Raw genomic sequence first — 7278 nt, forward strand, 5'->3', positions numbered from 1 at the left:
AATATTCTTTATTATTGCATAAAGTAAAAGATAACCAGGAAAGAAACAGGTACTGCAAGTCAGCATAGCAAACACAGATTCCTACTAACATTGGAACCACTGCACTTCACTCCCGTGCAGGGCACCAGACACTACTGGTGGCTTTCAGCCTCAAATTGCTCCCTCAAGGCATCCCTAATCCTTGCAGCCCCACACTGGGCCCCTTTAATAGCCCTGCTCTCTGGCTGTTCAAATTCAGCTTCCAGGTGTTGAACTTCTGAGTTCCATGCCTGAGTGATTAGTCCACCCTTCTCTTTACAAATGTCATGGAGGGTACAGCACATAGATATAACCACGGGGATGCTGTCATCAGCCAGGTCCAGCTTCCCATACAGAGAGTGCCAGCAGCCCTTTAAACAGCCAAAAGCACACTCCACAGTCATTATGCACCGACTCAGCCTGTTGTTGAACCGCTCCTTGCTGCTGTCAAGGCTCCCTGTGTAGGGTTTCATGAGCCACAGCATTAAAGGGTAGGTGGGGTCTCCAAGGATCACAATGGACATTTCGACTTCCTCTGCGGTGATCTTCTGGTCCGGGAAAAAAGTCCCAGCTTGCCGCTTCCTGAACAGGCCAGCGTTCCGAAGATGCGTGCATTATGCACCTTTCCGGGCCAGCCTGCGTTAATGTCAATGAAACGTCCACAGTGATCCACAAGTACCAGGAGAACCATAGAGAAATACCCCTTCCAATTAATGTACTCGGAGGCTAGGTGGGCTGGTCCCAGAATGGAATATGCATGCCATCTATTGCCCCTCCGCAGTAGGGAAACCCATTTGTGCAAAGCCATCCACAGTGTCATGCACGTTACCCCGAGTCACAGTTCTTCTGAGCAGGATGCGATTAGTGGCCCTACAAACTTGCATCAACACGATTCCAATGGTCAACTTTCCCACTCCAAACTGGTTAGCAACTGATCGGTAGCTGTCTGGAGTTGCCAGCTTCCAGACTGCAATAGTCACCCGCTTCTCCACCGTCAGGGAGGCTCTCAATCTCATGTCCTTGCGCCACAGGGTGGGGGTGAGCTCATCACACAGTCCCATGAAAGTGGCTTTTCTCATCCAAAAGTTCTGCAGCCAATGCGCGTCATCCCAGATTTACATGACGATGTGATCCCACCACTTGGTGCTTGTTTCCTGAGCCCAGAAGCGGCATTCCATGGTAGTGAGCATGTCCGTGAATGCCACAAGCAAACTCGTGTCATATGCGTTACTCAAGTCGATATCATCAGAGCCCTCACGGTCACTTTGGATCATAAGGAATAACTCGACTGCCAAATGTGACGTGCTGGCGAGACTCGTCAGCGTACTACTCAGCAGTGCGGGCTCCATTCCCGCAGACCGAAAGGGAAGACAGAGCGCGCAGTACAAAAACGTTGAAAGATGGTGCCAAATGTGGACAGAAGCAAAGGGATTGCTGGGATACGAACCGATGCATGACGGGGCATTGGGATAGGACCCAGAATGCCCCACACCCCCTGTCCCCTTCCCACAAACCACAGTGCCAGAATAGGAAGAGGTGCTCTGTGGGATAGCTGCCCATAATGCATTGCTCCCAATGCCACTGCAAGTGCTGCAAATGTGGCCATGCCAGTGCGCTTGCAGCTGTCAGTGTGGACAGACTGCAGCCCTTTCATAGAATCATAGAATATCAGGGTTGGAAGGGATCTCAGGCAGTCATCTAGTCCAACCCCCTGCTCAAAGCAGGACCAATCCCCAATTAAATCATCCCAGCCAGGGCTTTGTCAAGCTACTGCGCTCTCTGAAGGCAGGTTTAACTCAAAGTGCTCTACATCTGCAAGTGTAGACATGCCCTTAGTATAGCTTGACATACTCAGTGAGTATATCCCCTCCCTGCTTCTCCTCTCCTATTTGCTTCCATGGGTCAGACATACAGGGCTTTTCAGACCTTTATAAAAACACAAACAAAAGCAACATCCCAGAGCACAGCCCTTCTAATGCAGCAATTCTGCCTGTGCCCGCACACACACCCCTTAGCCAAACCCCAATGGAAATCAAGGGGCCAAGCCTGAGGGTGACCAGATGTCCCGATTCTATAGGGACAGTCCTGACATTCGGGGCTTTGTCTTATATAGGCCTGCATTACCCCTCCCCCATCCTGATTTCTCACACTTGCTATCTGGTCACCCTGGGCCTTCCCCAGCCCCAGGGACAAGGAGCAGAAAACGGAAGAGCTGAACGGAGATGAGGCTGTGGCGGCTGCTTGTGGTCCCCGCTCTCCGGCTACAGCGCTGGCCTTGCGCACGCGCATCACAGCCCCCGGCTGCGGGGCAGGGGCTGAGCCTCAACCCACCGCCAGCGAGGTCCGTGGGGAGGGAGCGGCCACCGGGGGTCCAGGGCTGGGCGGAGCCGCCCGCCCCGTGGCAGCTCCTCCTCTCCCTGCAGCGCCGGGAAGGGGGGGGGGTCGGCGGGGGGCGCAAGGGGGCAGTGCCCGGCAGCGGCGGAGGGGTGGGCGGAGAAAGGAGAGCGGCTGCTCTGGGAGAGCGGCTGGAGACAGGAGCTGCTGCTGCCGCCGCCGCCGCTTAGCGCCAGCCCCGCGCCATGTGCATCCCGGGCGCACACGCCGGGAAGACTGGCAAGATGTCACCTTCCAGGGGGAAGTGAACGCCCCCCCCCGGGGGGGGGTGTGAAAATTCCCACCCATCCCCAGCAGCAATGGGGGCGGCACCGGTGCCCAGCGGGGCTGGGAGGGGAGCTGGGGCCCGGGAGCAGCGGTCTCAGTGCGGTGTGCTGGGGAGAGCGAGAGGAGCTCGGACGCTGGGCGCCCACCGAGCGGGGCCGCAGGGCTGGGGCAGGGGGAGCGAAGGGCGCGCCAAGGAGAGGGCGGCTCGGGGAAGGGGTGGCTGGCAAGAGGGCGCTAGGGCAGGGCTGCAGCGAGGAGCTGGGGAAGGGAGAGGGGCTGAAGGAGGAGCTCCCCGGGGAAGGGCTGCGCTCGGCAGAGGCGCACACGACGCCGGCCAACAAGGGGCAGCCCCAGCCAAGGCCAGAGCCGTGCACGGCACAGGCAGCAGCGATGCCCCGACCCCCCTCCCTCCTTCCCCTGCACCGACCCCCTTCAGCCAGAGCAGCACCAACCTGCCGCCGCCTCCTCCGGATTAGCTGGAGCGGCTCCTGCCCGGCTCGGCTCCAGCCGCCTGGCCGCCGCCGCCTCCAGCAGCAGCAGCGACTGCCCTGCTCAGAGCCTGCCCTGGGTGCTGGCACGGCCGCTGCTCCCCGGGAGGCGGAGCGGGGGTAGGATCGTGGCGGCGGGCTGGGTCCCTGCGAGTCTCTTTCATTGAGTGCGGCAGATGCTGCCGTCTCCGCTGCTCCTCTCCCAGCAGCCGCTACTTCCTGTGCAGCGATGGTTCAGTTCCTCCCGGGCCGCTGGGGGCAGGAGAGCTGGGCTCTGGGGGGGGCTCGGCCAGGCGGTCGGGGCCGGTGGGGGGGTTCCAGCTCTCGCCCCCCGCCCTAGCCCAGCGCGGCTGGGCTCTGTCTCCGGGCCCAAAGCAACCCTGCTGCGGCTACCGCCCAGCCCCGGCCTCCCGCTCCCACCTGGGGCAGGGTGAACCCGCCGCTCCCCCACCCCAGTCCCGCGCGCCCTCCTGCAGCCTGCCTGCCCGCCCCGCCTTCAGCCTCACGCGTCTGTCCTGGAGCGGGAGGGCTGCGGCTGCCCGGCGGCTTCACCCCGGCGTCACCCGTCCCTCCCCCGGGAGGGTGACGGGGACACGGTCGCAGACCTGCTGGCTGGGAAATTCGCCGCGGGATGGGTTTGCAGCAGTAGGCATTAAAGTCCCTGCCTCGGGGGCTGAATGAGCAGGATTTATTTACCCTCTTAATTTTTCGATGTCTCGTTCATTCATCTCCCTCGCAGCGTGTGCCAGCCCCAGGCATGGGCCCAGGAGTAGCTGCACCTCTCTGCAGTGCTTAATTTGTAAAGAAAGAAGTGCTGGGGCTCAAGGGATTGTTTTACTTTCATAACTGACAGGGAGAACCCAGAGGTGCTGGGAGTCAAGGACTATAAACTGCTGAGCCTAGAGGTGCCAGGGCTCAGCCCTGGCAAGCCCTGACACAAATTAAGCATGGTCTCTCCGCTATTCCTCATTAAGAAAGAAATTGGTTTAGACTTACCTCAGTCACCCACACAAATCTGGTGTCCACTCATATTTTATTGTGAGGTTGGGGGGTTTTTTTTTACCTCTCTAATAACCAAGTTGAAAATAAAATGATGTATTTAATATATATCTATAGCCCACATCATTCAAAGTGATCAGCTGTTTTCCTTTGATTGTGTCCCACTGTTTGTGGTGTTGTTCTAAGCCTGTTGGCTCCAAGGTATTAAAGGGACAAGGGGTTTGAAGTAATATCTTTTATTGGACCAACTTAGTGACAGAGAGACACTTTCCTGCTTACACAGCATTCTTCAGATCTGGGACCCACTCACCCAGACCTGAAGAAGAGCTCTGGGCACAGCTTGTCTCTTCCACCAACAGAAATTGGTCCAACAAAAGATATTACCTCACCCACCTTGTCTCCCCTGCATTCTGGGTATTGTCTCCTTGTAATGACCAACATTTGAACTCTGGCATGTTGCATTTAGGACCTGACCCAAAACCCATTAAGTCAAGGGCTCTCTCTACACTGTCTTCAATGGCCTTTGGATGAAGACCTTAAAAAGCACAGGTTTCAGAGTAGCAGCGATATTAGTCTGTATTCGCAAAAAGAAAAGGAGTACTTAGTCTCTAAGGTGCCACAAGTACTCCTTTTCTTTTTAAAAAGCACAAACACACAGGTCTGTTTGAAACCCAGGATTATAAACAAAGGGGGGGCGGGGAACATTTATGGAAATATGGAGACGACATCATGAGGACTCCTTAACATATGCTTAATAACACAGAAAACTATAGGTGCCACTGAAATAAAAATAGTAATAATAAAGGTACAATTCTGTATCTAATTTAAGTCCACAAAAACAAAGCCATTCAAGTGTAGAATTGAAGATCCATGTACATTACACCTTCCTGTGATCCATGCACCACTAAATTCCATGGCAGTTCTGCATCTGGTGAGCAGGATCAAGCCTGTGGTATTTTTAAACAAATGTATGCCTTGGATTGACAACATTTGTATTACTATTTTATATTTAAAAGTGTATTATATTTTAAATGATAAGATCACACAGGCCAGATATATATTGTAAATCTTATATTTATATTGGCTCTAAACTACTTAAGATGTTTTTAAAAAAGAAAGGACAACATTTTTAAACACTGGTACCTAAAGTTAGTTTATATTTAGGCACCAAATAAATGTTGATTTTCAAAGATGCTAAGAACTTGCAGCTCCCATAGACTTCATTGGGAATTGCTTGCGCTCTGTACATCTGAATATCAGGCCACTTACTTAGGGCCCTAAATACAGATTTAGGAAGCTAATATTAGGAACTAACATTCACAACATTTTAACGTAAAAAAATTAAAATTGAAAAATGTTAGTCATGGTGCATGCTGGAGCATCACAACAGAAGAGAAGCCAACCAGAATGGCTTTGGGAGATCTGAAATGAAAAATAAATATGGATCATATTCTGAATTCTCCCCTGCTAGCTTAGCTACTTGTGGCATTCAGAACACAAAAATAGATTTGTCTCACTTAAAAAAAGATTTGCAAGACACCTCTAAATATTTGTGTTCTTGGGTTGTTTGACGTGCCATTTAGATTACCTCATTCCTGTGCTGTACCACTGCTGGCCTCACAAGCAATTTCCTATTTTACATTTATTCCAGCAGGCACAGAGTCTGACCATAAGAAGCATAGGTATATTTCATATTTTTAAAAATAACTTTTAGGATGCCTCTGGACACTTTTCCCCTTTCTTGTGTCTCACTAATTAGTCTTTTGATCAGACTAATCTGATGGGCTACTCTGTCTACCCATCCTGGTATATCACAAAATCCTTGAGTGAGATTGTCCATGCTGCCATGGACCTGTAAAGGGCTGCTGTAACACAGAGCAGCCGCCACAGTTCCCTAGGCCTAGATCACATCAAGAGCCATTTCAGGCCCCAAATGCTCAGAACTGGAATGAGGCAAATGTGGTTTAAAGCTGCCTTACCTCCTTCTAATCCCCAAAGGCACAGCACATCAACTCAGCCTTTTCCCCTATTTCCATACCAGCTTCTGCATATGCCTTAGTAGTGTTAAGAAAAGTAGTTTCTTTACACATGCATCAACTTCCATTTGTTTCTTTATTGTATATGATGGTTTACAAGGCTGTGTCCAAAATAAAAACTATATTCATTCAAACAAGTGATATAACTAAATTTATTCCAGAGTTTAATTGCAAAAATAGAAAAAGACATTGTTTCCTCAATTAGAAGAGTTCATTCAGACTGGATCATTAAAAAGAAGATCTGAAGGCTGCCTGGCCCGGTTCTGGTCTGAAACAACTATCTTGTAATTATGAAAAAGCGCAAATTTCTATTCTTTTTAAATACAATCAGTACTACTTTGCAGTGCTTATGTGGTCATCACGTCTATTAAAGTCAATGGAATTTTGCATGTGTAACAACTGGAGGATCAGACTTAAAATCTGAACGGACACTATATTCATGCAAAAAGAACAGGAGTACTTGTGGCACCTTAGAGTCTCTAAGGTGACACAAGTACTCCTGTTCTTTTTGCGAATACAGACTAACACGGCTGCTACTCTGAAACCTGTATTCATAGAGTATCGTATGGTTAGACAGACATAGAAAAGACAGACATAGAAAAGAAAAGAAGATTGGGTTGCAGGGAAAAGAAAAGATGGCAATTATATAAATGACACGAAAAAAAAAGATGAAGGATGCATTTGTGTGGTTTGACATAAGAGCCTCTCTGTCTTCCCATTCTACCTACACTCTGACATCTTAGTGACACTTAACATCTTGTTTCCTCTCACAGGAGACAGTTCTATCAAGTGCTGACCGTTACCTCTAAAGGGAAATTAGGAGCAAATATCCTGGTATTCATTCATTTTATCCTCATACTTGTAAATGAGCCTTTCAAGGGAAAAGATCTCAACCATATATATGTATATATAAAGCAGTCTTTCAAAGAAGACACTTCTGGGCCTTTCCACTGTCTGAGCAAAAGACATTTGACATACATCAAAGTTGCTGAAATCCATTTATCAGCCATCTAAGGAAGTCCAGACAGGCATTTGGAGGCATGCTGGAGAGAAAATGTCTTGCATTGATCCTAGTA

At 50.3% G+C, this 7278-nt stretch overlaps 1 protein-coding gene across 1 annotated transcript in view; it reads right to left on the reverse strand.

Moving 5' to 3' along the window:
* The window catches only part of AGPAT3 (1-acylglycerol-3-phosphate O-acyltransferase 3), a 131985-nt gene extending 128285 nt beyond the window's left edge, over positions 1–3700 (reverse strand). Inside the window, exon 1 of the mRNA XM_073359240.2 lies at positions 3132–3700. The gene's annotated coding sequence lies outside the window, so the exon portion shown is untranslated. The remainder of the gene's footprint in view (positions 1–3131) is intronic.
* Positions 3701–7278: the final 3578 nt, after the last annotated feature.

The sequence above is a fragment of the Lepidochelys kempii genome, chromosome 1, assembly GCF_965140285.1.
Source record: "Lepidochelys kempii isolate rLepKem1 chromosome 1, rLepKem1.hap1, whole genome shotgun sequence".
Lineage (NCBI taxonomy): Eukaryota > Metazoa > Chordata > Testudines > Cheloniidae > Lepidochelys > Lepidochelys kempii.